Source organism: Anas platyrhynchos, chromosome 2 (assembly GCF_047663525.1).
Source record: "Anas platyrhynchos isolate ZD024472 breed Pekin duck chromosome 2, IASCAAS_PekinDuck_T2T, whole genome shotgun sequence".
Lineage (NCBI taxonomy): Eukaryota > Metazoa > Chordata > Aves > Anseriformes > Anatidae > Anas > Anas platyrhynchos.
This window is the reverse complement of record NC_092588.1, coordinates 30,906,976-30,925,786: the sequence shown is the minus strand read 5'-3', so window position 1 is coordinate 30,925,786 and position 18,811 is coordinate 30,906,976. Positions and strand designations below refer to the sequence as shown.

Genomic DNA, 18,811 nt, shown 5'->3' with positions numbered 1-18,811 from the left:
CTCACAGTGAGTAGCCATGTAATCTAAGCAAGAGACCTAGGAAGTGATATGCTTCATACTATAAGAAGGATGATTACCTCAGAAAGGGAAGATCTTTCTAAACTAAGAAAACATGTTGCCTCATACAAAAATGATCCTGCCACGGCAGTTATTCTCTGATCCAGAAAGTTTCCCTGCCTGGTGGAGGACTAATTCTGCATCATCCTATAAGAGAAATACATACAATATGCAAGAGAGCATTGATACAGAATTTTTATTTTATTGCTATCTTTGAGCTAAAAATAGATATACATGTAAAATCAATGTTTTGTCTTCTTTTTTTGGTCTCTTTACCAGTGCTATACTCAGTCTAAGTGATGAACCAGGGCCACAGATCATTTTCATAAGACCATTGGCTGAAAAGCATAGCTTATCATCTTAAAATTAATAAACTGGTGACTGCAAAGTAGGGATTGTCTTTTTCTGGAATATGCATTATTTTTATATAAGTATTTTTATATATATTCAGTCCAAAATTAGTGAAAGTGTGGCTCTTCATCACCACAGTTCATTTAGGAAGCTTTCTCCATCTGTACAACCTTTGTCACACAAATATACAATCTTCATATTTAAAATTTTTTTTTATGAGAACAAGCTTCCTTGCATAACAAGTAAATAAGCAAAAGCAGACATTAGAAATTTAATAGAACCATATTTTTATGAATACTTTTCTCAGTCCATGACAGGATTTTGATTAGTTTTTTGTTTTTTGTTTTTTGTTTTTTGTTTTGTTTGTTTGTTTTTTGTTTTTTTTCTTCACTTTGCTGTGATCATCTGCACTGTTATTGCTGGGCTTTTTACTTCCTTGTAACAAATGTCTGGAATATTTTATCCAGGCAAACATGCGTATTCATGTATGAATTAGTCTATTTTCATGTGAATCAACATATTTATACACAAACATATTTTCTCCTGCTGAAAGTGTTTGCCCAGCTGATCTGTATATGTGTTTGGTAGAAAATTGAATGTAAAAATAAAATCAAATGTAAAGTCTTCTAGGCAGACAATAAATCTAGCATATATACTTCTTTTCTTTCCAGACAGGCAAAACAACTTTCCTTTTTTTTTTTTTCTTTGAAATAAACCATCCGAAGGCTACACACATAGTGAGATTCTTTTTTTATCCTTCTCTACTATAGTCATGAATTCTGGAAGAGCTCAATATTTAAAATTCCAGCTAAAGCCATAAAAAACTGCAGGTGCTCAGTTCTCTTTAAAAACTGACCTTCTGAAGAATCACTCATAAAAATTTACATGCCTTTCTCCTAGCATTTGCAAAGCTAACATCACCTATTTGTCGTTACTGCCATACCACAACATCATACAAATGCTGCTTCTCCAATTCTGTTAGCCAAGGTTTGGCTGTAAGTATCTCTTCCAGTATAAGTCTGTCTTTCTTCTCTGGCCTCTTGAGAGACTAAGAGAACCAACATTTCATTTTTATAAATACTGTCAAAATAATTGTTTGTGATGATTTTTACATTTATTGTGTCTCTGTTAAGCAATAATTATTATGTAGGTCTATTTTTTTTCTTATTGTTTAGGTAATTCAGTTTAAAGCTTTCCCTGATAGAAACTGTTCTTTAATAAAATGCTACCTTTGTTAATTTGTAGCAATATTCATTATTTCCAGGATCACAAATTTTATTCTTAACTCAGTATAATATGTAGTGTGTTGTTTAAGTCTGTGGTTTAAAAATACACAAATAACCATACAAACAGCTTACACTGCTTGCTGGTCTAGTGTCTCACATCTGAAACTGGTTAGTAGCTGAAGACTAGGTAAGAATTTAAAAATATATAACACACATAATGAATAACAATTCATTGATTTACTCATCCAGTTTACAACGGTATTTCTGATTGCACCAGTAGCAATCTTACATCATAGCAACTTGAAAATAGCAAAGGAAATCAGGGACACTAAACAAATAGGAAGCTAGGGAGGTTCAAAAGTGATGCAGTAAGTCCTAAGATGAGACAAGATACTCACAGGTAAAGGTTAGACAATCCACTGAGAGAAAATAAATAAATAAAATGCCAGATAAATAAATGACTATATTATACACACACACAAAAAAAAGGGGGGGGGGGGGAGGGGAGGAGAAGGGGAGGGAAAGAACTTCCAAAAAACTTTCTGGGCTAAATAGCCTCATGAAACCAGCTCTGATTTGTAAACACTAGCCATTCAGCCATTCAGCAATAACAGGCAAGAAAAAGATGCATATAATTCAGTACATTGTTAACTGAAGGAAATATAAAAATGTAAGCTTTCGTTTAAAAAACTTTGATCCATGTTTAGGTACACCTATTTTCCAACTTTTCAAGTCCAAGTTAGAAAAATGCCACATATATTTGGTTAGTCTACTATATTTCTAAGGTCAACCTGGAAACTGGAGAAATAGCGGCTTTTACTTCATTTTACAGTATACTAAGAGTCTTTGGGAGAATTAAAACAAAAAATGCAAGTAAGAAAGAAAGAATAAAAGTTTAACTTAATGATATCCATTGTCTATCTGTCTATTGGTTATCTGTATAATGATAACCAATTACTTTAAAAAATATATATAAATATATATATGTCCAATTCCTATACCTCTGGTCAGCCTCATAACTTCATTCCCTACAGGAAAATGACAGAGCCACCCCAGTACCCTGCAACCTGGTATAAATGGCAAACCTTTTTACACATTGCCCAATATTAGGAAGCCAGTGGTAATGGAGGGTGGGACTGACATATATTTATGCAGTGTTCAGTCAACTCAGTGGCCCTGATTGATGTTTACATGACATTTATAACATTTTGCAGAGTAACGGGCTTTAACATATATACTTCTGTGACCACAGTAAGGACTTTTGTGTAAATGAAAGTCAGTTGATCTGAGCCTCTCTAGTAGGCACAAAGGTACATTGGATCAAGAAAATAAGTCTTATTAACCAGAAATACTAAATGTACTCTTCTTCTAAGCATTACAATTACACAACATTAATCATGATCTTCTTCCTAAGAAAACATGAAAAAAATAAAAAAAAAAAAAAAGGTGTGTGCTTTGCCTTTTGCACATTGTTCAAATCTGGTTTTATAGTGGCAATTTCTCAATACTTCCATAACTGAGCAGGACAACACAGATCTTGTGTTCCCTTATATGGCTGACTGGCAGACTGTAGCTTGCTTATTGCTTACTCACTCATAGTCATTTTGTAGAGGGAAAAAAAAAAATCCTTATTCCTTTCAGTTTTTGCAGTCCTAGAGAAAAACAAAATGTGTAACAACATGATGTATTTGGCCTTCTTCCGTTAAAGTTAAATATAGCCCTTTCAATTTTCATTTCCGACAGAAGATACGTGACAAATGACATAGTAATTTTCTTATTCCTTCATGTTCATAAAACATTGATAATATGATTTTTACCTTCCCTTTGTTCTCAATTAAATGAAATGTTCCAATACAATTAATGTGTTCTTGCAATTTAGTTTTTCTGTAGAGGCTTCTCTTGTCTCTGATTAACAGCATTTTCTATCCATTCTGAGCACCCCCAACTGCTATTCAGAATGTTTCATTATGCCTGGCAGCTATCAATACAATTGTGAACCAATATCATTTTAATTGTTTCACTAATAACTTGTTTTAAATGATTCAACAGTCATCAGGAAAGATAAGTGCTCTTGTACCCTGCAGGCTTGTAGGGATGATGGTATGAGGCAATGTAACAGAGTGCTGTATCAGAATAATGAAACCGTATGCACAAGATAATGACAAAGCACTTGCATTGCTGTAAAGATAAATGAAAACAGTAGATCTTCTTTTCACTGTAATATAACATCCATTCCTATCTCCCATTTCAATCATTAGACTTTCCAAACAGATTACTGCACAAATACACATATGCAACATGTCCCACAATAATAACTGCACGCTCCCATCTATCCAGGCAGATGGTGAATGATGGAGTTAACGAGCTTTACAAATGCTCTTGTTAATTAACAAAAATTGTTACTTTCTCATTTGAGGGGGGCTTATAAATTAGACTTAATTACACTAGATAATTGCAACTGCCAGCTACTGTGCAGCTCGCTCATGTTCTGTTCTTTCAATGGCAAATCAACAATTGCAACCCTTGCCTATTTGTGTAGATGAATTTAATAAGCAAACAGCCCTTTTATGTTAATGGTTTACTGGCATTCATGGGTTTGGCAGGAGAAATGTGCTGGGGGAGGGTTTGCTAATGGCAGCACATAATCATATTAATTAAAATATAACTGCCATTTAAAGATTTGTAGTGTAGAATTAGAGCATGTTGGGAACTGAGAAAATCAAGCTAGAGTGCATATTAGCACCATTACTCTGTGCTCCCTGCACAGCAGTCAGCAACCTCATGTGTCATAAATGTAATTTATGAGTGCTGTTTTCTTTGAAATATATGTTTTTAGTTCACTCATTAGAATGTAAAAATTTGCAATGTCTGCTTCAGAAGGTTCAAAATAAATTCACTTAGAGCTGGGACCCATGATCTGGTTTTAACAAATCCCTCAACAATGATTTTTTTTTATTACTTGTATAATTTCTTATAGTAAAACCAAGTATCCAGTCCTTTGAAGATAGATTCCATGCTTTATTGCAAATGTAAGTCACACTATCACTATAAATTCTGTGTTATTAGGCATTTTATAATACAGTATCATTTTATGGAGTCCCTAATAAATATAGCCCTTTTTTTGATTTGGGTTTGGAAAAAATGGTGCAAAAAATTTACCACTTTATATTGTTCACATGTAGAAAGGTAATGTCAAAAAGCTTTTGAAAGTGTTTTGTTTTGTTTTGTTTTGTTTCTATTTTTCTTGATCCCCTCATCAATTTACAAGCATATTTTTATCTAAATCTGTTCTACTTATAGAGCTTCCACAAAAATGCTGAGATATATTTTCTGCACAACATAGTTACCAATTTGCTGGGATACATGAGAAAGCAACTTGGCCACAAAGTCCTTCTGAGAGAAAATGATCCCTGGAATTACAGGCAACTGACTGACAGCAGGCAAAAAATTGCAATCAAATGAATCCTGCAGTTTCTAACAGCACAGAGGCAACATGGTATATTATTTACATACACATACGTATATGTATGCATACATGTACTGCAGCATGTGACACAAGTATTTAGTATATATGTACATATATATGTTTTGTACATATGCACATATATATTTTTGTATACAAAACATTTGTATTACGTTATTTTCAGCAACATATCACAGTTTAAAATCAATTTATATTTTGATCAATGTTATTACATTGGCTTTTCATATTGCAGAACAAGAAAAGAACTGAAATCACAAATATGGCATGATGGTAAACTCATAGTTGTCTGTTAATATATGTTTCTTTTATTATTTTATTTATTTTATTTTATTTTATTTCATATTTTATCCATAAAATGCAGATCTGAAAAGCAGTGTGCCAAAGAATAAACCCCAGTCCTGCCGGAGCCAAAGAAAGAATCTGATCATCTTGTGAGGGTGCCTTATCTCACAAGTTAGGGAAATTCTCCACAAAATGGCAGTGTTGTGGTACCCACAGGATTTTCGGCCTTACAGGCTGACAGCACAGAATTGGAAGTGGCATTTCTGTCTCTTATTATTCCAAAAAGAATTGTCACTGGGGAATATTTCAGCATCCAGCAATCAGGGACTTCTGATTCTTCAGCTGTTATGAGAAATATTGCTGTCTCTTCACAGATGACATTAGGTGGAATAATTTCATTTTCAGCCCACCCCAAAAAATATGCACCCTAATATCTGTATCTTATCTGATGTAATTGACATGACTGTAATGGTTGTTTATAAGACTGACTCTAGATCTGACAATATATTACAATGTTTTGATATTATCACTGTGTATTATCATACAGGCATGATGGACAATCACTGACAGATATTTGAGCAATTACAGCATATTTTATTGACAATTCTACACTGTGAGTATACATTAATTATGGTAGAGACTATATCATACCAGAGAAAATGATACTATTCAGAACACAGCTGAAATAAAATCTTTATAAGCTAATATACTGAAGTGCAATAGTTATGGGGAAACTAGAAGTCTGCTTTTCTTTGTTCCTAGTTATTCTTCTCTTGTGGTGACCATAAAAAGGACTACAATTCTTACTGTCTGCTACAAGTTCCTCTGTAAACTGAGGTGTTTTCTCTATGTGGTCTATGCGTCAACAGGGCCCTTGTTGATGAAGTTATCTGTGGGAGAGAGGAAAGGTCAGGTCTAGATGTGGTGCCTGAAGCATCATCAATAAGAATCTCCCAACCCCCATCCACTTTGTGTGGATTTGGATCTTAGCTGACCAGGACCTTCTACTTTCTCTGTTACTGTAATGATCTCCCCAGCAGTTGCTAAGGAAAGTTTTGAATCTGATGATTTCTATTCCATATGACTTTTTGATAACAAAGGACCTGATTTAATATCCAGTGAATATAATACAGGTGAGAGGCATCTCAGAAAATCAGAAAAAGCTTTGAATAGCTGACAGGATCAGTTCCTAAAGTTTCAGCAAAGAATTTCCCACTAGAAGAATTGAAGATAAGCCAACTTATTCTTATTTTCTTCTCATATAGACTTTTGCAAAAAATAATAACTAGTCAAATTGAGTTTATGTGCAGAAGGTCTTTATTGAAGAGCTAGGGCATTAAAAAGGAGGAAAGTGCAGAATGTGGAGGGAAAAAAGCACATGCTCAGACGCAGAGCCACACACATCATCCAGTCACACTGCTCACAGTGGCAATGAGTGATTAGCCAGAATGTCTACTAAAGATCTGGGGTTAAGGATGAAGCACTGGGGAAGCAGAGGAGTGGGCTGGGAGTTAGCAGGGTCTTCGATGAACTAGGGAGAGCTCAAGGCAGGGAGCAGAGGCCCTGCTCTGCAGCCAAGCTGCTATTTTCTTGTTTAGCTATTTCTTTTTTCTCCATCAAGCTTCCCAGTTTTTCCCATCTACCAAGACTGCGCTTCTCCAGCAGACAGTAGCTAGCGCTCAGTGAGGTGTGTTTATAGCTTCAGGCCTCTTTATAAAATCTGCAACCATTTTCTCAAGGCCTTCACTGTTATCCCACACTTCAACACCAAGAGACACCTGGCACCAAGCTCTAGTTCACACAGCATGTTCTCATTAGAAGTTGATAACAAGCCTAATAGGGTCTTCCATAGTTAGAATAAGGTAGATTTAGTAGAAGGCCTGTGGGTTGACGCTGACAATGATAACACTGCTTTTACTGGACCTTAGAGCAGGATATAGTTGTTTCATGTGTGTTTTTGTTTTTCTAAAAAATAACAAACACACTAGCTGGTAAAGTCACTCACACTGTAAAAATGCAAGATTCCTAGACAGACAACCAAGCACTTCCTCCCTCACACCACTGAGGTTCCACCTGAGTTTGCATCACTGCAGCAGGCCAGCTGACTCCAGAAGACTGGTTGTACTTTAGCTAATCCCTCCAAGCTACTCTGCACTGACATGCACAGAAACCTCAAGTAATAACCAAATAGTCTTCCACACCAGTTAGTACATAATCATGTCATAGAATCATAAAATGGCTTGGGTTGGAAAGGACCTTAAACATTATCTAAAGATATTATCTATCCAGTTCCAATCCCCTGACATGGGCAGGGATGCCACCCACTAGATCAGGTTGCCCAAAGACCCATCCAACCTGGCCTTAAATACTTCCAGGGATGGGGCATCCACAACTTCTCTGGGCATCTTATTCCAGTGTTTCACCACCCTTTGAGTGAAGAATTTCCTCCCAACATCTAATGTAAATCTCCCCTCTTTTAATTTAAAACCATTCCCGCTTTTCCTATCACTACTTGCCCATGTAAAAGGTCACTCTCCATCTTTTTTTATCAGCTACCTTTAAATACTAAAAGGCTGCAACAAGGTCTTCCTGAAGCCTTCTCTTCAGGCTGATCATAGAATCATATCATAGAATCATAGAATGGCTTGGGTTGGAAGGGACCTCAACAATCACCTAGTTTTAACCCCCCTGCCATTGGCAGGGACACCACCCACTAGATTGGGATGCTCAGGGCCTCATCTAACCTGATCTTGAACACCTCTAGGGATGGGCCATCCACAGCCTCTCTGAGCAACATGTGCCTGTGCCTCACCACCTTCTGAGTGAAGATTTTCCTAACCTCTAATCTACCTCTAATCTAGCCTCTTTCAGTTAAAAACCATTCCCCCTCATTCTGTCGATATCAGACTGAGCAAAGAGTCAGTCTCCATCTTTTTTATAAGTCTCCTTCGAGTACTGAAAGGTTGCAATGAGGTCACCCCATAGCCTTCTCCACAATGAAAATCCCCAGCTTTCTCAGCCTTTCTTCATAGGAAAGGTGCTCCAGCCCCTTGATCATCTTTGTGGCCCTCCTCTGGACCCACTCTAACAGCCCCACATCCTTCTTGTGCTGGGGGCTCCAGACCTGGATACAGTACTCCAAGTGGGGCCTCAAAAGGACAGAGTAGAGGGGTACAATCACCTCCCTTGACCTGTTGGCCACTCCTCTTCTAATGCAGCCCATGATGCAATTGGCCTGGGCTGCAAGTGCACACTCCTGGCTCATGTTGACCTTTTCATCCATCAGAACTCCCAAGTCCTTCTCTGCAGGGCTGTGCTCAATAAGTTCTTCACCCAATCTGTACTCCTGTCTGGGATTGCCCTAGCTCAGGTGCATCACCCTGCACTTAGACTTATTGAACCTCATTAAGTTCATGTGGGCCCACTTTTCAAGCTTGTCCAGGTCCCTTTAGACAGCACCCCTTCCTCCTGTTGTTTTGACTGCACCACTCAGCAAACCTGTCATACGTAAACTTGCTGAGGGTGCACTCTATCCCACTGTCTATGTCATTGATAAAAATATTAAACAGCATTAGTCCCAAGATGGACACATGTGGGACACCACTCACCAAAGCATAATTCAGGATATCATTTTCTACTGGTCATCTTTGACTTCCTAATTCTCTAATAAAATGACAAGACAAAAAAAAAAAAAAAAAAAAAAAAAAAAAAGCAGCGATTACAAGGGAATAATTTCAGATTTGCAAGCTTGCTTTTACCTCACTACACTTTTCTCATTGGGAGAGGTGATCTTTTGCTTTAACTGCCTTTAAAGACAAGGCCCTTAGAGTTGTACTGGCCAATAACAATTGCAAAAAGCTTCCACTAAAGAAACCAAAACCCAATTATCCACTCTATGAATCAACAGCAAAAATAATGCAGAAGTCCTTTAATCAACAGATCTCCAGACAGAAAAGGTTTCCTAGACAACCTTACAATGATGCTGGTAGTTATAGTGGCAGCATTCCTAAAGATCATCTTGGAATAATCAAATGTCGGCAAGAAGGCAAGAACAACACCTAACAATTTCCCTAAATCCCTCCTCAGCTATAGGTCTTGTGCAGATGATTTCCAGACGAGCATATGTAACTGGACCCACCCAAGGTTACATGATGGACAAAGAAAACACAAGATCTAAATAAATGAAAAAGATATTTTGAGATCAAGCTATTGTCTCTTGCAATCAAATATCAGAAAATAAAATCTGCAAACAATAAAATGGATTAACAATAAAGACTTCTGATCAGTGGCTAATTAACACCAAATTCCAGAGCATACTCAATGCAAATACGAATTAATGAAGATGGAAAGAATATTATGCAATAAATGTTTATATTAACGTAACTGTGTATTTATAAATGTAATTGTGTTTCACACTCAACCACTTTTAGTGCAGGCCACAAAAGTTTTCTTCTGCTCTGCATTGACGAAATGTGAGAAATAAACAGAGTAAACTTTTCTTGAAGTTGCACTTTCTTTCCAGACATCTGTATGAATATTTATGCTATGGTTACTGATGTTAAAGCTCTTCTTCTTACATAAGAGTTCCCTGACAGTGAATAAATCTAGGGGTTTGGTGGGGCTTCATTTAATTTAATTAGAGGGAAAAAAATCTACTATTTACCTTTTCTTTTTTCTTTTTTTTTCTTTTTTTTTTTTTTCTGTAGCATTTACCCAGTGTTATTCATGGAGAGTGTTCCAGTTGAGTGTCTTTTTAAAACTCTACTTTATGCTTCATTTTTCAAGAATAAACCATTTCTACATGGACAAAACCGGACTTTTTAAAACGAAGAAGTAGCACTTCTGCATTGATAACTGTTTATGAGTAGTTATTGTACAAATCAAGAAATATCTAAACAGACATTCATTAGTGACCTGCCTCGGTTGTGATACATAACAAATAAATGAATGTTGGTATGATTTCTACCCATATGCTTAATACAGTTTATTGTATATTTTTGTTCCATTTTTTTTCAAAGATTATGTTATAGTGAATCTTGTGAGAGATGAGCAGAGCTGACTATAGGTACACACACCTTTCCTTGTCTTTTTCCTTATTTCTTGCCTCATGGTGTATCTTCAAGCTCTGTCCGCTCTAATAGGTCAAAATGGCCAATGGTGCAGTGGATTTTCATTGTCTGGTTGATAAGTTATATTCTTAAATCCACGCATCTTATTGTATAGACTTAATCACTAAAAAGCAGGTTTGCAAATATGACATTAAAGCAGCACTTGGTTTTATTTGGAGTGCATGGCGCTATGAAGAGTTAGTTTAGCTGGTGATGACTGCTGTGTACACATCTGTAATGACTGTTAAGTTTGAACATACTCATCCCTAACCCCACAACCCACCTGAAAAGTGATTTCTGCTTTGAAAATACATTGCTCACCTCTCTTGTGAGACAAAAATTTAACAAAGCTTTCACACAAAACAGCAAACTGTTGTATCTCCCATGTTGCCCATATTTGCTTCCACACATGGTCATTAGATAGAAAATAGTGCAAAGCAAATGTGCTGTTCAGAGATTTGACACTTATACAAAGTCAAAACAACAAGCTGGAGAACATCTCAAGCACTCCCACCTGCTCACCTGTACATGACAGGCAGTATATATCCATCTGAATTATTCTGGTAAATTTGACCTAAGTCTTTTCATAGAAACTTACTAAAATCACCCACGGAAGAAAAATACAATAGGTGTTGTAAAAGCCTCTCTCTGGGACACCCCCAGTGTCTAATATCTCTGTTAAGCAGTGGCAAATGATATTACACTGAAAGGTTCATTCTCATTTCCTATTCCTTCACAGTGTATCTATATCTATCAGCAACAGGAACTGAGTGAAATGGAATAGCTGTGTCTTGATGACTTGCCTATGGTGTTCTGATTGAAATGCTTAGTAAGTTTTTTAGAAGGAATTTCATCTTAGTTTTCCTATTCCTGCCTGGCACTTTGCCCACTGTACCACTGGGTACTGCAGAAAATTCAAATCGAATCTAAAAGCTGGCATTGTGACCGAAAAGTTTTAGATTAAATGAAAGATGCTGTTGAGCTGTTTATAATATATAGATAATGGTTTATTTCTCTGTAGAAGGCTATAGAGAATAAATCAGTATCCCTTATTCATTCATGTCAGTTAAAGTAGTTCACATCAGGGCTGGCTAGGGCATGAAATTTCCTTGTGATAAAATTACATTGTCAACAATGAACATGAAATTCTGTTTTACAAGAAGAACTGAAACAGATAAGAGTTAAATTAGGAATCATAAATGTTTTCTTTTTCATATTATTTATGCTCTTTATTAAAGGCAACTAAAATAATTGGGGATAACAGTAATTCAATGAAGCAAAAATGTGTTCTATTTTCCTATAACATCTGTAAAACTTCTGAGCTGTTAAGGATTTATTTTTTGCAGAGCCATCTACTATCTCTAGCCACACAGATATGAAACATTTAGGAAGAAATGAAATCAGTTTTGTGATTCACCTGTTTCCTAATCAACTTGATGTCCATTTAAAAATAAATAAATAAATAAAATAAAAGCAGGTATTGTAAATTTCCTGATTCCATTTTGATTTTCAAATATTGCTTCTTCTTGAAATCTCTAATCTGAATAAAAATTATGAAGATTGTAACTTCAGCAAAAAGACAAATAAGAATGGACAAAGCAAAGGTCTGTAAAGTAGTGAATGAATAATACAGACAGAATATACTGAGAATTTCTATTGTCTCTTTCTCTTAGCACAAGAAAAATGGTACATTCAGGAATACAGAAAGGCAGCAGATTCAAATCTGAGACAGCAAGAATCTTTTCTACACAGTGTACATAAGATGTTACCTAGCCCAAGATTGCAGCAAAATTTAAAGAGCGGTTGAATTTATATGGATAAGAAGATCTATAGTTATAATAAAGATTAAGTTTTAAAAAATCATGAAAAGACACAAAATTAAACACCTAATGACTTCAAAAAAAGTCTATATGCTAGACATTTTACCTAATAGTAACTGTTTTCACTTTCCTCAGAGGCATCTAGGGTTCCTGTCAGGCAGAAAGTTATACCAGATGAACTACAAGTCTTATCTAAAATGTTCTTGCAAACATTCTTCTACAACAACAACAACAAAATCTTTGTTGTAGCTATGAATTAGAAACTCCATGTAGGATATAATAGTTTCCTGTTGTGAACATACACGAACATACAAAAAAGTTGTTATTGCATTTCTGCTCTTAAGTGTTGTATATGCATCACTTTTACATATTACTTTGTTTTATGGAACATCCCCCATCCCACTCTTGCTCACTGATAAGGAAGACTTTGCAATTCTCTCTCTAAAAGCTCAAATCTGCACCATTTGTTCTAAAAGGTTAAGTGGAAAGAGAGGCTGATAAAGAATTTCACATAATCCAGGCTAATATCCTGCTGGTTTCTCTCTCCACTCTCCACAGTCCACAGAAGTTGACTTCCTTCTTAGGCCCAACAAATACAGTTAACTTTTCTGACCAAACTAAGCCTGGAGTATTACATCTGGAGCCTATATATCAGTTACTTTGGCTAATTCTTCTAGGTTGGTGACAGAAACCTGCTTAGATACCGTTGATGATCCAGCAGAGGCTAAAGACACACAGAGTGTCTTTCTGTAAGCAGTGTGGCACTGACTTCTCTGGGAATTGGTCACAGAAGACAGAACTGTGTCTTATGACCTTCATGTTTATGACCTCATAATTTTGTGACCTCCTTCTTATTTTTAAAAATCTACAGTAAAGGACCAGTATTTGCAATAACATTTTCCTTTTAATTCTGATAACAAATTTTGTACATAAGAGAATAAAGAAATAATAATAATAAAATCAGAAAAAAATAACTCCCTTTGTTAAATATTTTCCATTCAAGAACTTCACAGAATGAATTGCCTTACATAATCTTTAGTAGTTTACACTAATACTTACACAGTGCGTTCAGAGACATCTCTAAAACTGACTAAGTACTCAATGCACTCCACTGCTAAAAGGGTTTGCTGCATTTGCATCGAGGTGAGTCTGTGAGTAACTACTCAGTCCACTCCACTTCTGAAATGGCTTGTTGATTTCATGTCAAGAGAAGTCTGGAGGCAACAAACAATCAACAAAAAAAAATTAACATTATTCATGCCACTAAAAATATTATTAGTATTGTCAGGAGAAAAATATTTCAAAACACAAACCTATTGAGTCTTTCAGTCTTTGTTTCCATTAGACAATAATTTGAAAAATTGGAGGTTGGAATTTTTTTCATTTACTGCCCATTGCCATTTGTTTGCGTTGTTTGTTGGTTAGGCACCAGACAGCACTAGTAATAATGCCTAAATCAAATCATTTGAGATGTGAAAGTCTAGTAAAGGCAGATCTCAGGTGTATACCTCAGCTTCTGCAATATCCCACAGGAAGCATACCTGACTGCAGCTATAGCTGGTAGGTATCTACTTCAAAATAAGAGCAAAATCAATGGATTAGGGAAAAAAAAGAAAAAAAGAAAGAAAAAAAAAAAGCTGTGTTATCCTTTCAAGCACAAAAGGCACAGACTTATGGAGCAATTAAAAAGCTGAAAAAAATGAGGTGTCTTGGCAGACTTAACTTGAACAAATGAATTTACATTTGGGATTACACAACCACATTGTATGCTTTTATGGAAACACACTAGTTAACATAACAGCTGCCACATCACATGGGATTTATGTTGTCGAAAGACCCTTCTAAAAGTAGTTCAAATTAACAATATGCCCAAGAACATTTAGTACATAAACTGACCCATTTTCTCAGGTTTTAAAGTGTGTTTTTTAACAGTTACGCCCTGATTTCCTTTGACTTAAAATGAATTGTTCTGAAAAAGATGAAGAAGGGTAAAAGGCTTGGCTTTGGGATCAGGGCCAAAGGACACTGATGAATACATGAGATGATGAGAAACAGAACAAACTGCCACAGAAAGAATTGGAAATAAGATACAGTCAAACGAGGCGAGTGAGAAGAAAGTCATTTGAGCTGAAGCAAAGAAAGATATGTAGATTCTTTGGAACAGGCCCCACTCCACAACACTGTTGATCACTGTAAGGAAGTGATTTGATGACATCTTTTTCTTTTCATGTATGTGTAACTTTTAGTGAGATTACCCTTGGCTGAAGAAACTGAAGAGTTCTAAGACACTTCATCACTGCACATTCCTGGCCATGTCCAGATTTCTTAGTGGCAGGAACATTTCCATTGCCTTACATGTCTTCAGTTTTGCCAGACTTCATGTAAGAAGGATATATTAAAGACTGATGGAAAATTCTTCGATGATACAATAAATTCTGTCCCTATAAACGACAAAAAAAAATCTAATGAAAGACCCCACAGTCAAAACATACCCTCAAAATACGTGAACTAAGATTGGGGGTGGGAGACTTTTTTGTGTAAATTATTCATTTGCTTAAAGATTCATCTTTATAGCAACCAGAACGGTTTGTGAATTCTGCTTAGAATCAAGGACTAGTTTCAGATGGGACAATACTGACAAAACATTTCAGTAATCAATCATTTATAATTTTTCCAAAATCATTTACTGTGAAATTTCAAGGACACAATTTCTGGACAGGTTTAATGACTAAAGGAAAGCAATCATTTGCAATCATTAATTCTCTTCTCCATTTGGTGTCTCCCCACCCCCACCCCCACCCTCCTTTATTTTTTGTCTCCCCTACTCTAGTGACTTAATCTGTAGCCATATTCAAAGCTCTAATCTGCTTCTGGGGACTTGAAAATACACTATCTGCTGCTTTCTCATGATGAAGCTTTCTCCAATCAGGCATACAAGTGCTTGAGGAAGGTTATTTTCCATATTATTTGTTGGTGCTACTCCATCCTACATAAATCAGAATTGTTACTGATGCCTGCAGTAAATGCACGTAAGCTAGGAAAGGTGTTCAAATAGACAATACTTCTGTTATTTTCACCATTTTCTTCTTTGTCTTTTCTTAATAGTGCCAAGAAACAGAAAGTTCATTTCTGTTTTATGTATATTTCAGGTTTTAGCATCACAGTTTGGCCGTTAAATCAAAATCTCAACTCTTACCAAAAGTTTTACCAAAGGTACAAAATGGTGACAAGATAGAGGCAACACCTCTTTTATAGATTTCTTTGCAACAGTTTGACCATTGTGCCTGTTGACAGTACATGAATTCTCCAAAACCCTGAGTCCACAGAAAAAATAGCCTTGACACAAGGCTGAAGGATAGGCAGCAGAATTGCAAAAGATGTGGAGATGCTAAGAAAACTGATAGTGTGTAACCTTAAAGCACGTGCATTTTTATCACAGTTCTCTATATCACCTCATATTTATTTTTCTTAATATAAAAGAGATTTCTCATTTCCTCAGTATTGTAGGTTTGGGCTTGAGCTTATTTTGTTTTATATATATTTGTATCTATGCCATATTGTGTAGGACTAGACATTTTATTTAAAATGTTTATGGCTACTTTAGCATTTCAGTACATGAGCTTCACTGATTATAGCTTTGACTATTAGCAATATTTTTTTTTTATATCTTCTCTGACGAATAATGTCTTTCCGGTCTGACCTAAGTACATTTTACTACACAAGCATGGAATTTCATTTACTCCTGAGAATCCTGATGACTCATTAACAGGGATATATCCTTAGGTCTCATTAATGTAGTTCTTACTATAATTTGCAGACGATTAGATAAGTGTCTTTTTACTTCTCTGTCTTCCTTTACAGCACATGTAGTCTCACAGTGTGCCTGGAATGATTATAGCAGATAGATATTTTAAATTATTTTTCCTTTCTTTGGATTTAGTCTTTTTATGTGCATCTATTCTCCGTTTCATTTATTTTTTTTTCTTTTTAATTGTACATGGCTGGTTTTAAAGTGGGTAATCATTTCTCACTGTGGTGCCTCTAACTACTTTAGAAGGCTTTCTCTAATTCCTTTAATACTCAGAGAATCACAAACACTGCAGGATCCACTAAGGTTTTAACAGTACAGTGAGTCTACTTATAGAAATAGCTCAGAAACAATGCATTTTCTGTGCACCAAATAAAAATATGCATACCACTCCACTACCCCTGATTTTGAGAGCTGTTTCTGATTACTGATTGAAAATTCCCTCTGTTCTTCATTAAAGGCTGAGATTCTTTTAAAATGCTTATTTACGGTGGCAGTCCTAAGGGGCAGGCTATGTATTTAACTGCCTACAGCTTCAAATCTCTTTCAACATGAGGCCAACTCTGTGTTAGGTAACTTGTTGGGTGAGTGGTGCCACATTCCTGCTCTGCCTATGGGATAAAGTAGCCGCTGTACAACATGGCTCATTTGTTCCTAGACTATCATTAGCATTAATGAGCTTTGCATGTATACATCAAGAAGAGGAAAGGAGAATCATAGCTTCTTATACTCAATGTTTTGTTTTCAGGGGTCCTGTCTCTGGCTTAAGCTCATTCTTTGTGAGCCAAAGCCTGCATGCCTGTGAAAAGCTTGAGTAAACAGGCCATGTGCAGGGGATATACGGTGCACTGAGTGATGCAAAACACTCTCCCTCCCCCAGACTTAAATGTGTCACTGCAGCTTGTGTGATACAACAGCAGCTCCCTCCTGGGGAATGGGTATCTAATAATTTTTTCCTTGACCCTGTCCCTTTGTCAAACACAGCCCTTTCTTACAACCCCTATAAATCTGCTGTGGCGACATATGCCATCAAGAATGGTGAATGAGCAGCAGGGATCCCCCTTCATGACCTTTCTTTTACATGCCACTGCCCTCCCCAACTAGCTGAACCGTTGTATTTAGGACCCTCTGCCCTCACAGGGAAGGGTATGGTTGTTTTGGAAGAAGAAAGCGAAAACCAATGCATAAATAAGAGGTATTCACTTAGAAGGCTATCTAATAAACAGCTAGGTGAAAATCTGAAACACCAGGATACTAAAGTAACTGAGATCTGTTTCATAGCATGGGTTGCAAAGAGGATACAGTTAGAAATAGCATCCATATACTGCATTCTGCCCTGCCAAGGATAAACTCACCTTCTGTTACCTTGACCTCACAACTTTACCTTTCTGTGTCACTTGTGTCCTCACTGAAAAACAGAATAAAAACATTTGCAGTGTCATTAGCAGAAAATATCAGAGCACTGAAGTGCTACTAAATAGAAAGCTCAATTTCTGACTTCTAAATACGAACTAACTCTCAGTCTGAAGGGTTATTCAGACCCTACCCAGTGTCCTGTTCCTTCAGGCAATATACAAGTTCAGCATGACCACCTCTGAATTCATTTCCAGGCCCCTTTTTATAAGTACAATAATCTCATTGCTCCTGTTTGTTTGCAAATATGGTGGAACAAGGCAGTCCTGGAACAGGTCAGTCACCTGTGGGTCTGAAATTGCAGCACAGCAATACAGGCTGCAGTGTCTTATTTCTGTGAATCAGTACTTCAGTGGGCAACTTTTACCAGTTAAATATGCAATTTAAAAACAAAAAAATCTTTTGTCACCTGTAGTGAGAATTCCATGAGGTTGAAAATACCTTGCAAGTAATTTAAAGCAAGCTACTTATAACAAGCAAGGAGATGGGTGTTTGTGTGAACTCCTTGAAGAACTGCATGGAGAAATAGATGGAACAGAGCAGGGAGAATAAATTCAGTAGCTGACACGTATAGCTCAGTTTGTGGAGGCCAGAACTACAGATAAATTCAACCATCTCCACAGTGTCTGGATGTCCTCAGTTCACCTGCTTCTGGTATAGTTTTATATCCTCAGTACCTGAAGGTTTAGCAAATAAGTGGAGAAAAGCTGGATCAATGAATGCATCAGGACAGACCTTTCTGTCACGGGGAACTGACAAAACGAATAAATTAATATATCCATCCAGTGTGTTTTAGATCCTAGAAATGGTTTCTGTTCTCATCATAATTTTCACCATAGTGTAGTTCTGGTAAAATTTAGAAACTGGTGATGTATGCAGCAGTTGTGGACTTGTCCAGATGCACTTGCCTGACACGCTGCCTGTGACTGGCTGGTGTAAGCAAGCTGAGCAGCGTTGTATGTTGCCAGGTGAACACGCTCCTTCATGCTCTGGGCCAGCACTCTGACTGTGCTTCTTGAGGTGTTGTAAGGCTTGCAGTAGTCACCCAGAAAGGTGGGTCCCCCTTTGACAATGATTTTTGTATTGTCACTGCAGACACAGTTGTTCATTTTGCAGCTATTCGGAAGTGGTGCATAAAAAAACAAGTTTCAAATACTCTTTCAGTTTCATTCAGACTAAGCACTACTATGCACATATGTGATAGGCCTGGTAAGGGACCTGTCCATCAGGTGGCAGAATGGATTGTTTTCAATCTATTCCAC

At 36.6% G+C, this 18,811-nt stretch overlaps 1 long non-coding RNA gene across 4 annotated transcripts in view; it reads right to left on the bottom strand.

Moving 5' to 3' along the window:
- LOC106015875 (uncharacterized) overlaps nt 1-18,811 on the bottom strand; it is a 215,431-nt gene that overhangs the window by 11,956 nt on the left and 184,664 nt on the right. For 3 of the 4 annotated variants that reach the window (XR_011807440.1, XR_011807442.1, XR_005263279.2), the window contains 4 exons: nt 17,492-17,544; nt 14,584-14,769; nt 13,388-13,542; nt 5,483-6,290 (listed from right to left, as the gene is read on the bottom strand). This is a non-coding gene — a long non-coding RNA (uncharacterized lncRNA). Of the gene's footprint in view, nt 1-5,482; nt 6,291-13,387; nt 13,543-14,583; nt 14,770-17,491; nt 17,545-18,811 lie in introns of those variants that run through there. The other variant, XR_011807441.1, reaches the window with a different exon arrangement.